Source organism: Schistocerca serialis, chromosome 11, assembly GCF_023864345.2.
Source record: "Schistocerca serialis cubense isolate TAMUIC-IGC-003099 chromosome 11, iqSchSeri2.2, whole genome shotgun sequence".
Classification (NCBI taxonomy): Eukaryota; Metazoa; Arthropoda; class Insecta; order Orthoptera; family Acrididae; genus Schistocerca; species Schistocerca serialis.
Window position 1 is genome coordinate 77,765,504 of NC_064648.1, and position 18,518 is coordinate 77,784,021.

At 39.1% G+C, this 18,518-nt stretch overlaps 1 protein-coding gene across 1 annotated transcript in view; it reads right to left on the reverse strand.

Annotated features, from left to right (window-relative positions):
* Positions 1-18,518, reverse strand: part of LOC126426465 (speckle-type POZ protein-like) — a 159,754-nt gene that overhangs the window by 92,080 nt on the left and 49,156 nt on the right. The window lies entirely within an intron of this gene.

An 18,518-nucleotide genomic window follows, 5' to 3' on the forward strand; every position in this document is an offset into this window, starting at 1 on the left:
TAACATTCGTTACCAGCAAGTGAGACGTCTTGCAGATGCAGTGCGACCACAACGACAAGGAAGACTGTGTGAAGTGATGCTCCTCCACAATAACCTCCAACCACATACTGCTAGACTGACAAGAAACACTATGCAATAGCTGGATTACGAAGCGGTTCTGCACCCAGGTTATTCACCTGATCAGAGTTTCACCTTTTCCACTCTCTATCGCGCAACCTTCAAGGAACTCCTTTTCTGGATAAAAGCGATCCCAACATGGCTCGACAAGATCTCCATCTCAAAAACACATTATCTCTAATGTCGTGGAATCGGAAAGTTACCCAAGCGTTACAGAACTGATACGAATAGTGAAGGAGAACATGAAACGGTATGAACTTAAGCACCAAAGTTCAGGGCGGAATTCATAATTTGAAGATTCTGTGTGTATCTCTATGCAGACTGTGCATGCCGAAATTAAATATTCAGAATAGTTTTGCAGCCTACTTTTTGCCGATCCTGACGAAGTAACAAGTTTCTTTCAAAATTCCTTACTTCAGAAGGTTTTAGCTTAATAATATCTGACTTTTGTAACTCCACCCATTCCTATATTATGCCTCATTCCTGAAAATTGTTTCCATGCAATTGTAGCTCAATGTTTTTCGAGTACAGTCGTATTTTTAGATGTATACATTATACTTTTAGGGTGATATTTTCAAATGAATCCTTTATTTAATAACTTATAAATGGCAGATTTTGCATACGAAGTATAATACGAATAAAGTGGTGTGCCTTTTACAACAAAATACGAGCAGAATCATTAATCGCAATAATTATTAGTCATAGAAACCAGTGTTGCTGACTTTGTGATGTTCAGTTTGTGGAACTATTTTCCGAATCATCATTTACCTGCATTTAATGAACTATATATGGTGTTTTCAAAGACCATCGAAAGGTGCTGTCATAAACTTATGACATCGTGTTGGAACACAGTAGTGGCAGGGTTCTTAGATGCATGCAGGCTATGTTACATGTGCTGGTGAAACACTATTGAACAGCGTAATCTGTCACGTGTATCAGTACTGTAGCAGAATATAAGTGACACTGTGTTACAAAGACAATAACAGGTGAGCTTTCTTTACCTTGTGTGTGTATCAAGTCAGTGTCAAGTAGTACCTGGCACCAATAAAGAGTGTATTTTCAGTGCATAAACTATCCATAATCAGCACTTTTCTTGGTTTCAATGTTTCCTGTTAACAACGAAACAGTAACCAGCTCAGTATCCCACAAATGCTGCCATTTTGCTCTTCTCTGTCCCTAGTATTGACAGACTGTGCCACAAGGTACCATAAGGAAAGAACTTGTTTCACACCTGTTTTAAGACAGCTTCCTCCACATCGGTTATCTCAATCCGGCGGCTGCGGGCTTCTCGCATGTCATTCCGCAACATGCCTGCAAATACAGGGCTCCTCGCTGCCAGGATTTGACTGTGTGCTAGAAGTTCCAAGCTGCCGGCTACTAGAGTCACATCCGCGCCATCTGAAGATTCCAGGATCTTGGCTAAGTCGCTTCTGACACTGCCTGCCTTGGCCTTAGTCTCAGACATTGCAATCACTTCTGAAACATACGTAACACGACATCAGTAAAATAAGTCCCGCTGCTGGAGACAAAAATCTAGAGGAAAATAGAAAAAGCAAATGAGAAAAGAGGGAGAGATACGGTCGTGGAAGAACAGGGGGATTGGCGAGTAGAAATCCCCAGTTTATTGCCAATCGTCATCATGTTGACCGAAGCGCTGGTCCTCTGTGAAGAATAAAAGTGGAAACAAAATTTTCGTATAGATATAGAAAGTCTGACACTAAATGATAGGCCGTGGACTGGAAGAGTCTTCCATTTCAGCTCTGTAGCCGAGCTGCAAAGAGACTATGGAGGGAAGAATCTTTCAGCTGTGCTGTGCTGGTGGAAGTACTGAGAGACTGGCATATAGACAAAAATCAGAAATCTAATTACATGACTGAGGGAGATGTGTGAAGGAGCTGCACCAAGGCCAGTGCTGAACCCTACTCTATGTCCACATCAGCTATATGAAGCTTTTACTTACCGACATTTAGCCTTATTGGTTGGACATGAACCACGACTTGGGTAGTCAACTTTGTTAGGGAGAAGTATCGTATCTTATTTCAAGGAGTTGTGTTTGACGTTAAGGAACTCTCAGCAGACCATTACTGGACACTGCACGAGCTATGAACGCCAAAATAAGGCTTTTCATGACCGGCACCCCTATTTATATAATCCGCAATTCTTGGCAAGATCGCAGGGTAGTTTATTTGTCAATGGATGTGGCCTCAACGAGATGAAGTCCTGCGTCTCTTTGGACTGAGAGTTTGTGAGTACCTGGATCAGGCGTATCTTGAAATGTTTATAGGCAGAGGACGTTGTTTCGTGGCCAGCACGTTCACCTGATCTCAACCCACTTGGTATCTTCTTGTCATGCCATGTGAAATGTCTGGTATACGAGATGACTCGAGACTGAAGAGGGTATCCTGCCAAGAATTCCTGGTGCCTGCAAGATTGTTCAAGCGAGTGATTATATTAGAAATGGTACAACAGAACTATGTGCTTCCATGCCATGCCTGCACTGACTGTGATATGAAATTCTGAACAACTATTGTTAACGTATCAACTTGTTTAAACAGAGCAGATTAGTGGAACTCATTGTTACTGTCCCACAAACTTCACAATTTTTGTCTCTCTAATATCTGCTCATGTGTGACCTGAGGGTATTTGGGAGTAGTCATCAGGAATTCTCTACATTATAATTAGGTTTTGGAAGTTGGGGCCCTTAATTAGAGCACTGTGCGAGACTAAGGAGGACTTTAGCAGATTCCCACTGTTACCTATCGACTCATTTCCTGAATAGCTTCCCTTACCTCATACAGATATATTTACTCTTCTCTGTCATCCCTGAAAGTTTCTAATATCGTGGAATCACTGTCTGGTGGGAAATTAAAAACTGGAATCCTCTTTCCAGACTCGAACCCATGTCCTATTGGGAGAAAGCCCAAATGCATCCCCAACACATGGAAACTTCCCAGACACAGGAGAGGTAGATCAGATTAGTGAACTTACTTGCTTTCCTTGGGAACCTGGAGTAAAGATCGGTCCTAATAACATAATTACTCATACAGATCGGTCCTAATTACACCACTACATACATGCATAACGCTCAAGTAACAGTTTCTAAACAAATAGGCACAAATGACCAAATATTACTTACTAAAAATTTTGTATTCTCTCGCTATTGTAGTACATATCAGTTTTTCGTAAATCGTTAACTAGATGTTTTGGTATATTACCACCAAATGAATCAAGAACAATTGTTATGAAACTTCCTGGCACACAGTATTAATCTGCCAGGAAGTTTCATATTAGCGCACACTCCACTGCAGAGTGAAAATATCATTCTGGAAACAATTTTTATGTTGTTGTTCTTATAATAATAAATCCAGTGAGTACTAGGATGATCAGATGTATCTAAATTAACTATTCCACATTCACATTCTTTTGGATGATTCGGTAATTCATCAGTCATGTATACACTATGAAAGTGTTTAATTTTCAATTGTTTAGCAAGTTTTTATACATCGAAATTACTTAATGCATTGGGATATTTATCAATTACCTTTTTGGAAATTTTTACTTTCTTCAGTCCAGCGCCAGCTTTCTCCTCCATTGCTTGATTATGTCTTTTGTGTTCTAATTCTTTGTCAGCTTTCTTCTTGTTTATGACTGCATTTGCGATTGCTGCAGATCCTCCAGCAAGTGAACCAATAGTTGCTAGATATGGTAATGCAGCAAAAAGTAATGGTAGATACCCATCTTCATGTTGTGTTAGTCCTTTTCCTTCCTTTATTTTTCTTAGATATTCAATAATTTTTTCACAACAAGAATAGCGAACGTAACAAGTAAATTTCCACCAACTATCTTTTCTTTCTTTCTCTTTTGAACATAAAATGGTTCAGTTGCATTTAATTGTTCATTATTCAACTTTAATTGATTTTGGTTTAGTCTTGCCACTAAGTAGCAAAGTATAATCAGTAGTAAAATTGTTCATTTACATAGATTAAAAATTTAAGAAGTTGAAATTCTTATACTCCCCATCCGTAGTCATCCACACCTAAGCCAGTGCCAACTGGGCCCATTCCTGGTTTTTATTTGGCATACGTCATTCGTCAAATTGCAGCTGCAGCTATTTTTTCACCAGTTGAAGCATCACTCGCATGCATTCTTTCTTTCACAGCTAGCTGAAGTTCTTTATCAGCTTCATGTCTTTTTTCTAAATCTTTACGATCACGATAAGCAATATCATGCTGTTTACAAGCTTCATCTAATGGATTTATTCCTGAATCACCACGTGCTAGTCTTTCTTCAATTAGTGAAAGGCCTACAATAATTAAATCCTGGTAAATGCATCTCAGACATTAGTACATTATTTAAAACCCAAGCGACTAACACTTTACCATGTTTTCACTCTTCCAAAATGTACAAGGAAGATTGTTCAAAATTCTAATCAAATATGGAATGCCTTTTGGATTGTTGACGACCAAATGACTAAATTTGTCAACACTTTCATTATTCCCACTTTTTCATTACGATAATTTTTATTTCCAGCTAGTTCTTCACCATGAATAACTGCTAATCTATCAATTAATAGCCGACCATCATCCATCCAAACATATTCAATTGGTTTTTCTGTATATTTTTTAAAACTAAGCCTTCGCCTTTTTTCTCAGGTGAACTCTAATCTATATTTAGTCTTCTTAATTTTAGAAAATAGTCATGAACAATTGGTTTTATCAGATATTTATATTTATTACCTTCACTGTATCTTATTTTATTCGAATTATTGTCAGAAGACAATGCTCCTGAATTGTATAATGTATCTGCATAATTTCATAAATCTAATCCCTCAAACTATTCTCGTGTATCATCCACAGTAATTTGTTTTTCAGTAAAAGACTCACTGATCCAATAGTTCCTTCATATGTCTTTTCACCACTTTTTAATTCATCTCCTTCAAATGTTACTGGTAATCTTTCTATATATTTAAAGGTACCAACAGGCCTTAATCCAAAAGTGGTATCTTCACTATAGTTACATATTTTAGCATTCTTTCACTTATATTTACTTTCTTGACAACGCTATCCTTTATAGCACCTTGAGATTTATTCTCTTTTTCGTATTTATTCCATGCATCTTGAATTTCTGATTCACTTAGTGTGTAGTCATATTTTCCTGGAATATCCTCAAACCAATCTTGTAACTGTAAATCCTCATGATGATGATATGGAACCATTTGTTTTTCAGCTTATCTGCTTTCTTCAGAACATTATCACCTAGTCCTTCGATTCCCTGCTTAACTTTTTCTATAGCATCGATAACAGGTTGATCTTTTTTAAATTTTACTTACTCTGTTCATGGTTGTTTTTCCATTATTTAAACTCTTAATTGTTGTTTACTCTCCTTTTCTGTCTAGCTTTTTTAACGATACTTGGGTCACATTTTGCGAACATTTATTAAGAATAAATTAATAAAAAAATTTACATTTGTGTTATGAAATGTATTTTATTTCTAAACTTTCTATCGATTGATTTTCTAGCCATGTCTACACGAAAATCCAAACTGATCATTCCAATATTTGCTACACATTTCTTTAAATTCAGCAAACTTTAAATCTCCTCCAACAAACTCATGGTAAATATTACTTACATTTGTATCTTGTCTCAAGATATTTAAAAAATTCATGTTTCCTCTGACTGTTTTGGTATTTTAGTACATTTGAGCTAAGTAAAAATCTATTCCTTTGTGTCTACCTCTAGTAAAATTTCTCTAACGATATCTTGATTTTCGAGAATGAAGTCATCAAATATAACTGAATTTTCTTCATATTCACCTAATGAAATGATTTGTTCGTTGTTTTCAATAAAACTAACCATTTTTCATTAATTTTATCGTCAATTTTTTCACATCCTTTCATAAATTCTGATTATTTTGATTGGTCTAAACTTTTTGAGTAAATGTAAAAATGACTAATTTTATTCCAATTTTGCATCCTGGAGCTAAAATATTTTTATCAATCATTAATGTTGTTTTTCCACATTCGCTCGGCCCAATTATTGCACATCAAATAGAATTAGGTAAAAGCTTACCATGTTTATTTTTCGACTTCTCTGGAAGTCGTATTTTTTGTCCCCAATCAGTTTTGCTCATTTGTTAATAAAATTTTTAATAGTAAATGATAGATTATGTCAACTGAGTGGTAAGTCGTTTGTTCTGAGAAAACGATTGACTGTGCCAATACAAGACAGCTTTAGTATTGTTGCACTGCTTGGATTTTATTCAACTTTTCTAATGGAGAAATGATAGAAATTCCTAAAGGTCAGTATAGTTTGAAAAGCTTGGAAAAATTTATTCATTCGAAGAAACCAAATATTCATATCACGGCAGATGAAATTTTTAAGAGAATTGTTATCGAAAACGATGAAAATTGTACATGGACATAAAGGACAGCATTGAAAGTGTGCTTGGATTTAGTAGCCAAATTGGTGAGGCAACAGGAATGACTTGCTGAAGATGTTCCTAAAATTATTCCACTCGAGTTAATATAAAATTCAATCTTGCTGATGGAATGTTTGTAAAGCATACTGGCACCGATCATTTTCACAGAGAAACGAATATTATTGTTTAATTCTAGCCTAATGCAGAATTTCGTGGTCCAATAATTCACAAACCGAATTATACTACAAATATTCCTAATTTTGATCCAGTTCAGGACTTGGAAATTACTGTAACTGACGAAAATGATAATTTGATTGACTTATGGTGCTTCTGTAACAGTTATTTTAGAAATTTGTTAATAAATGTTTTCCTTAATAAATCAGCGAGAGGTAAGGTCGTCTTAGACTATATCATGAACTAAGTCGAAAATTATCGGTTTTACGCATTCCCTGTGAATGAGAAGACTAAAAGTAACTATAATCCGCCACCAAGAACACAGAGATTATAAATATTGGAGATGGTTGGGTTCATCCTAATCATGCCCAATAATACATGAACTTCAGGATTATTGGAACTGGTGCTACAGGTTAGTCAACTTATGATGTAAAATCCAGTAAACAATTAATCGATAATTATGTAGCAAAGCTCTTCAATGTTATCACGATAAAGAAATGTAACAACATAAAAAATGGAAATTCCATTCTAGACAAAATATTGTCTAGGTTGGAATTTCCATTTATTTCTTCATCCTCTCTTATTCGATGTACTTCAACTCTAGCGAATGAGTTAACCATGGAAGGCCATTTTCTTAATAATGGGAAGATGAAAAGTAAGAAAAATGAAATATTTTATCTATTAGAATTATTCGGAGGGTTTTTAAAGATTATAAAGAAACAATGTGGGAAGGAGATTTAACAATAATTTTAACATGGTCATAGAGTGCTGTAGATCAGATCGTAACCAAGCTGGGGTTGAAGATGTGAGCAGACTTCCAAAGGAGGGAAAAAATATTGTAGAATCGATGGAAATTCATAAGCTTGTTATTCAATTTGAACCAGAATATTCGCTTCAATGAGAACAAGACTGACTTAAAAATCCCAAAATTCCCATATCTTTGTTTGAGCCACTGACTGTGGAGATTGGTGGATTGTATGAAAAAAGAAATTTCGAGTTGGATATCACGAATTTCTATAACTCTGCAGAATTTGATCTGCCTTCTTTCATCTTCATTGTTTTCCAGCAAAAGGGAAAAATAATCAGATAGTTGACTCTTCCTAATTCGATCATCTTAAATTATGGAGTTATCTATATTAAAAATGGAAGAAACGTGATTTTCCTCAAGAAACGTGGAATCTAGATGCGCCAAATAATTATCTAGAAGCATACGATGCTTTCATAGATTTTAAGAGAACTACACAATGTGAGTCCATTCACACTTATTGAAAATTATCCTGTCTATGTTATAAATATGTCTAGAAGAATGAATGTAATGAATGTTAGCTACGCAGAAAACTACAATGAAACTGTGTGCAAATTTTAATGATAAAATTCCGAATGATAAACTTATGTATGTGGTAATGTATGGCAAAAAGAATTTGATATATGAATCGCAGCGTAGAATTTTGGTTGAAAATTTTTGAATATTTTTATTTTTGTGGGTGTGTTGGTAAGCATCCATTTATAAAAAAGTGTTAGTGAACAGGTGGCTAGTGTGCTCAACCTAGCAGTTTCTAAGAAAATAAAAACATTAAATTATTTGTGAGTGCACTCAACGTACCCACTTACTACCTGCTATAGACTTCCACCCTAGGTAAAATTAGGAAAAAGAAGCTTCCACTATTTTGCTCCGAAAATTAACGATCACTACAAAATGCCATCATTATTTTGAAACGATCATCAGAGTAAAATAAATGCGAGAAGTTTGACTTTGAAGAAAATAAACCTGTGTTACGCAATTTCTTTCTGCTTGATGAACACATTACAAAAACTGAGAGCATCTCACGTTCAAACCAGTGTCTGTAAATGAACTGTCATACACGTGTGTGTTACAAACATTTCAGATGCGTGAAATTACATAAGAGAATATAATGTTTCACGCCGTTAGCTTACATGTCGGGGAAAAAACACAACATGCTATAGTTGACGAGGACTTTGCTGTTTTGTACACTATTGCAAGTCCAGTTTTACCAATGCCCACTGTGTCACACTCATTTACGATACAAATCGGGAGAGCTTGTCTTGTAATAGAACCTCCTACAAGATTTTACCGTGTCTCTCGCTGTTTGCCGTTGAATCTAATCAAATACCGCCTGTGTGCCTACATTTTACATTTTTGCTCAATAACTCGCCTTTACGGACACGTCTGTAAACTTTCTGTTATACAGTAGATTCTTGTGTTTTGGTTTCGTACACAGTTTGATCATCACAGCCTGTATCACACACACTACTGACATGTCAAATGAAAAAGAACACTATCATTTCTAGAGTCCAGAACGAGCCATAACTCATGTAGGTAAGGAACGAGGGTTGGTTTGCCTTCTAATACCTTGTGCAGCTACTTTAAGATCATCTGACTACCCACATACCACACAAGAAGACCATCGTCAATAGTGGTACTTTTCTTTGTATTTTGTGGCAGGGTAGAGAGAATCTGAAAAATTAATATGGTTGTACAAAATCTTCATTAGCGTCTACATATATATTTATACATTAAGACAACTTTCTTCACTTTCACTTGGCGCAGTTCTGATAAGAGCCATCTTAGTTTTTAATCTTAATTTTAAATCTACATTGGACACCTCCAAATCTTTATTGAACCAGTAATTTGACAGGTCAAAAAAAAAAAAAAAAAATAAAATAAAAAAGTTCTCTATTTCAAAACATGGCGCATTCTTTTGCTATAAATTATGTTTTTTATATGGCTTCAACAATTAGCTTTATTCCCTCCCATCAGCTCTGCTAGGCGGCAGCATTCGGCGATTTTAATCTTGCCTCTTATTTCTTGCATAATACTGTTATTATAGCAAACCACATATTCACAGATTTACACTACCAGTCTTCTGCCACCAATTTTTGTGGAATTTCCGTATGAACACGATTTCTTGCGTAATACTGTTATTATAGCAAACCACATATTCACGGATTTACACTACCAGTCTTCTGCCACCAATTTTTGTGGAATTTCCGTATGAACACGGTTTGCGGTGGCGTGATTGTTGCTGTTAAAAGTAGTTTAACTTGTCGCGAAATTGAAGTTCAAATGATCCAATTTCTGAAACGTTCAGAGAAAACTTGCGTTTGATTTCAAACACGTACCCAACTCATACGATAATAGTTTGTGGTGGCTAATTTACCCTAGATATGTTTACGAAAACACATGTTTAATTCCTGTGGTATGCATGAAACATGAACCGAAACTGTATTAAACGCATTCTCTGAATATTATTTCAAGCAGTTAGTTCATGAGCCCATATGAATAGTAGACGGTTGTGAAAACACACTTGACCTCTTGGCAACAAATAATCCTGAGTTAATAACGAGCATCGAAACGGGTACAGGGATTAGAGAACACATGGTCCGTACAGCCATCGTGTGGATGCCAGGGGATATGCGTGCAGCTTCCAGCATGGCCAATACACGTGGTCTCTCCTGATGGGCTGCCATGAGATGAAGCCATGCCCATGGCAGTGGCGGTCAGTGTGACCGCAGCTGCCAGCAGTCTGTCGCGACACTCTTCATGGCTGTGGCAGTGTTATTGGTTGGATGTTTCCACCACATATGTTTAGTGTAAACGTTATAGTGGTGGAGGCTGCGTGTGTTCTCTAACGTCAGTGCATACTATACCAAACATATATTTAGTGCTACAATCAATTTGTGGCGGCAGTTTAATTACTTCATTTGTGTAATGTATGTGTGTGAGAGTCAGACATTGACAGTATCTTTTTATTATGAAGGAGAATCATCGTGGGGTGGTGGTGGTGGTGATGGTGGTGGTGAGTGTTAAGCCATCGGTCTGACATCTGTAAATTGTGAAACAGTTAATTTGATAGGGTAGTGCAAATGAAGTGTTTCCTTCTATTTTCGATATCTAAATTGCCTCAGGTCTCCCTTTGCCACCAGAGTTAGCCGACAGGACCCAGAACACTGAGGAGAGATAACCTCTGTCAGTGTGTTTGTGGACGTTGGTTCAGACATACAGAAGTAGCATTTGGGGGGGGGGGGAGAGAGAGAGAGAGAGAGAGAGAGAGAGAGAGAGAGAGAGAGAGAGAGAGAGAGAGAGAGAGAGAGGGGGGGGGGGGATGCGAGTCTAGAATTTCCCAATGAAGAGAATGCCACCATTCAATGCTATCTTTGGTGATGCAGGATCAGGGAAGATCGATATCTTGTCTGTGGCTAGTGGTATTTAGTATTGTGATCTGTAATTAGGGCATTGGGTGGGTTTTGACCTCCATAGCAGTGCCCAAACGATAGACACACGTGGGAGACCACAAACTGTGGCTACTATACTGTACTTCATTCCATTCCTCGGAGCCTACAATTATGTGATGGGAATCTGAGTGCGGGGTTCAGAGATGAGCTCTACCCAACTGGGGGCACCTTATCTCCTGCCAACTGATTTAATGAAGTATGTATCAATATATTACTGAAACGAATTTTAATTTCGTGTCATGAGATGGTTCCTCTCCACCACAGATGAATCTTTTCCCTGCCAATTTTTATGGGAGGGACAGGGAAGGATAGAGGGGTGAGAGTGGGATGTCCGACGGTGGTGAGCCCAGTCGATCCCTCCATTTCAAGGTGAGCGCACACACAATTTTCCAACAAGGCAAGATCTCCAATGTGTAACTGTGTAATTACGTAAGTGGGACATGTAGTTGCTGAATGGGAGCTTTTCCCTCCAAATATAGTTGTTGAGCCTTTGAAAATTGTATTCCACAAGGCAACAGTATGTTTATTATGTTGCTATGTAACTGACATTGACATCAGTTATGTGTACCATAAGATCCTTCCCCTCCTGTACAGGGTGATTCCTCTTCTCACCAATTTCCAGACTGGCGAGAGGAGGGGGAGTGGGGGATGGGAGGAGAGGTCTGGGGAATTCCCCAAGGGAAAGGGGTCAATTTATTGACACATTTAATTAATTAGTCAATTTGATCTCAACGGTGGGCTTGTATCAGAGTGGGGTTTTTCAGAAGTGTGGGAGAGGGGAAAGAGAGGGGTAGGGCGTTTCTCAGGAGGACAGTTTATCCCCAGGTGGTCATCAATCAGCCCCAGGGGCCATAAATCAATCAACAGAAGAATAGGTTAAGGGGAAGGTGTTTAAAGAGAGTGCACTCAACAGAACAATAATTTAGTCATAAATCAATCAGCTGTGTCAAGTTATTAATTTACGTATTAGTTTGATATCAAAAGAGCACAAGAAGAAAGGTTGCCCTACTACTAATCCCATTGGCCAACTGTGCACTGTCCAGTTTACACCAAAGTTCTCAGTCGAATGGTTTCACTCATTGTGAGGGAAATACAGAGAAGCACCATCATGTAGGAAACGTGCACTCGCAGATTGTGAGGAATGCATTCCAGTAACTTTCGCAGTGCTTTCCTTAAGAATTTAAGTGTGTGTGTGCGTTCAATCGTCCAGGGAGCACAACATTATCGCCTACCACATCAGCCCAAAAATTGATTGCTAAGCGCTCTTGGTGACAACGAAGAAAGGTGGTATGCGGATTTTCCCATGCCCATACGTGCTAACTGTGGCTGTTGAGCGCACATCCTTGTACACGACACTTCAACTGTAAAAAGTGCACAGTAGGAATTCAGGTTGAATTGCACACTTCTGCAAACCCCCTGGCAGAAGTCAGTGTGATTCACAAACCTGGGTTAAGGGCTTGATCTTTCTGAAGGCAGTATAGGCGCAAGTTGTTGTGACGTAACAAGACTGTTACGCCACACTGAAGTAGCCGAAAGAAAGGCACGCGTACACACACGCCGACTGGCGTCAAGTCTGGAACAAGATACGTTATGACTGCTATCAAGAAAATAAGTAGCTTTGGAATATATTTAACTTTATTTACCCCTTGTGATACATCTCTTGACTATACAAATGCGACTCGTAAGATACATGCACTGTTACAATTGGCGCCTTGCTAGGTCGTAGCCATGGACTTAGCAGAAGGCTATTCTAACTGTCTCTCAGCAAATGAGAGGAAGGATTCGTCCGTATGGTCGGTAGCAATGTCGTCGTACAACTGGGCGAGTGCTCTATCGTATATCGAGACCTGCCTTGTTGTGGCGCTAGGTCTGCGATCACACAGTGGCGACACGCGGGTCCGACATGTACTAAATGGACCGCGGCCGATTTAAGCTACCACCTAGCAAGTGTGGTGTCTGGCGGTGACACCACACAAGTCATCTTCATTGAAGCTAGACTGTGGAATCCTTTACATCCGCTTCATTAGTAACATTTCATGAGATCGTCGACAGCGCATATTTCAGCATTTGAAGCGCCTCCTCTTCAAACTCTCGCACATGCATTGTGCATTGACGACCACGTCTGTCTGGCCTTCGAACGTGCATCACAAAATGAATGCATTAGGTTGCAATGAAGGCCTTAAATGCACATGCGCCATTACGATGTGTTGTCAGTGGAGAACTCACCTGAAGTGTACATCTCTCTCCTAAGGACATGTATAATACCCCTGAACACTGGACGTGATGGGGAAACAAGACTGTCCGCAGCTCGTGGTCGTGCGGTAGCGTTCTCGTTTCCCACGCCCGGGTTCCCGGGTTCGATTCCCGGCAGGGTCAGGGATTTTCTCTGCCTCGTGATGACTGGGTGTTGTGTGTGTCCTTAGGTTAGTTAGGTTTAAGTAGTTCTAAGTTCTAGGGGACTGATGACCTTAGCTGTTAAGTTCCATAGTGCTCAGAGCCATTTGAACCATTTTGAAACAAGACTTGTCATTTATTTTTAATAACATAATACATTAACAAAGTGCATGAACAGTATGTGGAAATTTAAGTATGTTCTGGAATTCAGCACTTAACATTAACCAATGATAAAAATCAGTGGTAGAATAAGGGAATAAAAAAGTCGTTATTTCAGAAGAAAATCAAACTATCGCAGCCACTAAGGTTGTAAGTTCAACGGTAATATTTAATGAACTGTTCTGTAAAACACATTATGTTTCCGCAAGTATTAGCGGATTTCATGGCCGTGTGTTTTCGTGAAGCAGCGCTGAGACAATTTTATCACTTACAAAAGACACTGCAATTATCTATGTAATTAAAGCGAAGGACTCAACTTTTTTTTGTTTTCTCTCTTTCTCGTCAGCTTGGTCTATGTTAGATATTTTGCTATTTGCGCTCATTCTGCATAATAATTTTAATTTCATTGTATTTGTTATTATGACTAATCATACCTTTTTTGGTCGGCTTTTTTCATAAATTTGATAATTAAATGTGGCTTACTTTGTGTGGGGATGTCTGATAGTGAATGATCGCGTATTAGTGGCACCAATCAGTCTAATACGTTTCGTTTGCTTTCAGAATAGAACCTCCTTCTGAAGTTTCAGTTTTCACAAAACGAAGTCCGATAGCTTTTGGGCATAAATCGCGTCCCAAAATTATACTCGCCAACAGACAATCCCAGTAGAGGATAAATATCAATCGTTACCTATGATGCTGGTATTTAAATTCCAATTTCAGTATGTAAAAAACATTTTACACGATTTTACACAGTGGTAGGGATGTAGTCCTACGTCTTGTTCTGTAACACAGAATACCCTCCCCACACTTCAGGCCACTAGCTCACCATAGTTTCCACAGGGATCAAATCTACTGCTGGTACGAATATCATGAGAGAACACCGACACATTTTATGCAGCTATCACAGATTTTGCACGTGGACCAACACAGGGCTGGTTCAAGAACCCTTTTCCACACAACCGATGTATCATTCGGTGTCTCCCCGCCCCATTTCCTCCTTACCCGGATTGACTGCGGCCACTTGTATCCGTTGGACTTCAAACCGGTTCTGGATAAGCACCTTCAGAATTTGAACCATGCAGAAACACCGCGCCTATTCCTAGACACGAGTGATGGTGGTATGGCCAACGGATGTTGTGGATTCCACACATTCGTGAGTAAGAGGCAACAATTTTACGCAACTGTTTTAACTGTGGCAATCGTTTAGCTGCCTGTAACGCCGGAAATGCATATCCTATTTACATCTATAATACTATAAATTTTTTTCTTTATTTTGTTACCTGAATATATGACATTTCTGTGTCTTTATATATTGTAATTGTTTTACTATTTGTATATGTATATATATTTATGCATTTATGTCGATGTATAATTGGTTTGTTTCGTAAATATTATTTGTATTTTACGCTGGGTCTTGCCTAGGGAAAATTATGCTATCTAACGAATACATCGATAGGGCGTGTGGAGAACGAAAGTGTTTACGATCTTTGGTAGTGTGAACTCTGCCGCGTGGCTGGAGTAGTGCGGTGGAGCAGGTGTGTTGTGTGACGCTCCCTCGAGTTGCCGCGCTTTCGGGGTTGGGCAGCATGTAATTGCGCTCGACTTGCTATGATAGTTTCTGACACGGTGTCGCTGACGGGAAGCATTAGCTGGCGCACATCAAGAGCCCGTTTCGGCTGGAGACCGTGTCGAGAAGAAGGCGCGCCAACATCCAGCTTCTGCAACAGCGACGGCCGACAGTGAGTGACTGTCGCCACCTCCTCGATCGACGGCTTCAAACCTTCAATCAACCAACACGGAAGACTGGAAGCACGTAAAGTTTTAGAACTGTATGGCAGACCTCAGCTTTTAAAATTGTTGCATCACAAAATTACAGCAACTTAGCATGAATCTTTGTTGCTCTTTGTCCTAATTGCATTACCAAGCAGGGTCCCTTCCTTTTCCCGAAAGAACCCGAGTGTCGTTGAAATTCAAACGCCAGCATTAAAGCAATATTATTCTATTTCACTGCTTTAATGTCAAAGTTCAGTTAAAGTATTCATAGCTGGTTACAATATTTAGATTACACAAGCACAAATTATGAGTGCGTGTTTTGTTACCATATTTTAGCTTACCTGTGACTACAGCTCAACTCGGTACGTACTAAATTTTACTATCGTTAATTGTTCAGAATCATTTAATTCAAGTTCAAAGTTAAATCTCTTATTTCTAAATTGCGTAGATTCAAGTAGCTTTTAAAATGATTGTTGAGGTAGCCCAAGCCTAACCATATTTTATTGAATTTCGTAGTGCTTCAAAAACAAAGCTCACTATTAATTTCAGTCACTAAATTAACTTTGTTTTCCGGTTTTATTAATTCTTTTGCTAAATTAAATCAGAGTGTTGCGAAATTTAATACTTCTGACAAACTGAGTTTTCACACTACATGTGTCAACCTTCAGTTGCCACGGTTCTAGTGCTAATTATATGTGTAATAACCTTTCTTTTTCAGTTACTATAGTAATTGTCCATAGGACTGGCGACCGTAATTTCCCCCAAATCTCAAATATATAACTACCGCTAGTTAATTGCCAACGTAACGGCCGCACATTTACTTACTTTATTAACTTTACCCCTTTTCAAAAATTAATTTCCACCAGTTTCATTTGCATTTTTCCTTTCGTTTAGATGTAACCCTTTCCTCCCTCTTCGGTGACGATTGCTTTTCCCAAATTTCCATTAGGTACACGCGGTTTAATTTTTCACTGTCATTAAGGTCGATGAGGGGGAGGTTACACGCCGACATCACATTTCGCGACAATTTGGTCAACCGGTATCACCAAATACGAGGCATTTCATTTCATAGAGTCTTTATTGCGGTGCATTAAATCACTACATACAGTTCAGTATTTCAGAAAGGAAAGACTTGTGCTGGACCGATTTCGTGTTAACTATCGTTCCTAAAATTCGTGGAACTCGTATTAAATCATTCTATCACTCATATTTGGCGACGCTGATGTATCCATGTCATCACGTGTCCTGTGCTGTGACTGTGTGACAGGAGCAAACCGAGCAGTCGCTACGTTGATCTACATGCCTGAGGCATGCACGGCTCGCTTTTATGCCGTTTATTGTTTGTCATCTATTACGGTACTATCGCCTCGTTTTTTATTCCATTTACTGGCGTCACTAACTTCCTACCTGACTTGCCCGTGAGCAACAGCAGCAGCACGTATCGGTAAGTGCGCTGTCGAACCATCTCTGGAGCGACCGACAGTATTTCCGGGACGTCCTGTGTGTGGCAGTCAGTCGGAGACGGACCAGCAGTGCAGTCGGGATGCAGCAGCAGTGAAGTCGGGGACGGAGCGCTGGTGAGATGCTGACTGCCAGTGCTCACCGACCACTAGCGACACACGTGAACTGTCTGAAGGAGGGAGATTGGAGAGGGACGACCGTTGATTGGTCGTCTCGGAGCAGTCGGTCGGTTGGCGTGGAGCAGCGAGGAATTCTCCGCGGGACGCGATTTGGCCGGGGCCACTGGCGACCTCTACGCAGTGTCGGAGTGTGTGGTGCTGTTTCCATTGCTACGAGGTCCGTGGCTCACTGACTCTGGACACGAAAGTTGAGTTTTGATTTAATCTACCAGTAAGTCAAGACTTCATATTGTGTCGTTTGGAGTTCGTTGTCGGCTGTTGGGATATTCCCGTGAGTAACATCATGGTTTTAAAGTCTTAAAATTCTAGCCACCCTCTGGTGAAGTTTCATTGTATTTGGCTATTTGAATTGAAGGGCACCAGCGGAATCTTCTGCCTTGTGGCCATTAACGTTCCAGTTACCTGCCCTGGCCGTTGACGTAAATTTCAGGCTGTGTAGTTTCCTCATCATGTTGTTGCTGTCCAGCACAGTGTGCAGTTTGAGAGCTCCATGTATGATTGGTTGTGGGCGCCAATATCTTCTATGTTGTTCCGTTGAACTCCCTGTTGTGCCCTGGTTGGGTGAAGTGAAAGTTATCTTGTCAGTGGGTTCGTTGACTGTCGTTCGGTTGGGTTGTCGTCGGATCATGAATGATTGGCCTGACTGCCTGTCTTACCTAAGCGAGCGTTAGTGTTCGACCCTCGAACATCTGAGCGCCCTTGGGTGTACTGCCTTTTTTTATTTTTTGTTGTTTGTACTTTTATTTTTTAAAAATTAAGGTTGTTTTGCCCTTAGAGCGTAAGATTCTTTAGGTCTTCAGTCTAATTTAAAGAACTGTTTCATGTAAGGCCTTTGGCATTTTAAAGGTTTTAATGTTGGGCCTTTAAGTGTTAGGCCTTCAGCCGATTTTAATTTAACTTCTTTGCTCTTTAAGTGTCTGATTCTTTGGGCCTTCAGCTTAACTAAAGCAATACTTGAGATAAGGCTTTGTGCTTTAAATTTCTGTTCTGGTTGAGTTTCGCCTAATTAAGAGCCGTTTTACGCAAGGCCTTTGTCTTTGAAAAAAAATTAATGATGTTTAGCCTTAAGTGTTGGACCAGCTGCGACATAGTCGCGTATACGAACAGTGATCCAACACTGTCGAATGTTTTTTATTCCAGTCTTTGATCACAATATCAATTCTCTTGTCATCAAAAGAGCTGATATTGTGATCAAAGACTGGAATAAAAAACATTTAAGCGTTGGGCTTTCAGCAGATTGTGAATTCAAATTGTCTGCTCTGAAAATCTCAGTTTCTTCAGGCCCTCAGCCTAGATGAAGAACTGTTCTAAGATAAGACTTGCCTTTTAAATTTCTGATTATGCTTCCCCTTTAAGTTATTAGCCTTTAGCCATTTTTAAATTAAAGTAATCAAGTTCCAAAGATTAAAGCTGAATGTTAAAAAATTTTCTGGGCTCTTGTAATGTTTGATCAAATAATAAAATTGTATGTTCGAGTGTAGCTGACAGCCCCTTATTTTGGCCCCTTTCCACAATTTGAACTACCTGTCCTGTCCTGCAGGTTAAGCAAGGCGTCTCAATGCCTGTAGGCTGAATTGCAGTGTTCTACAG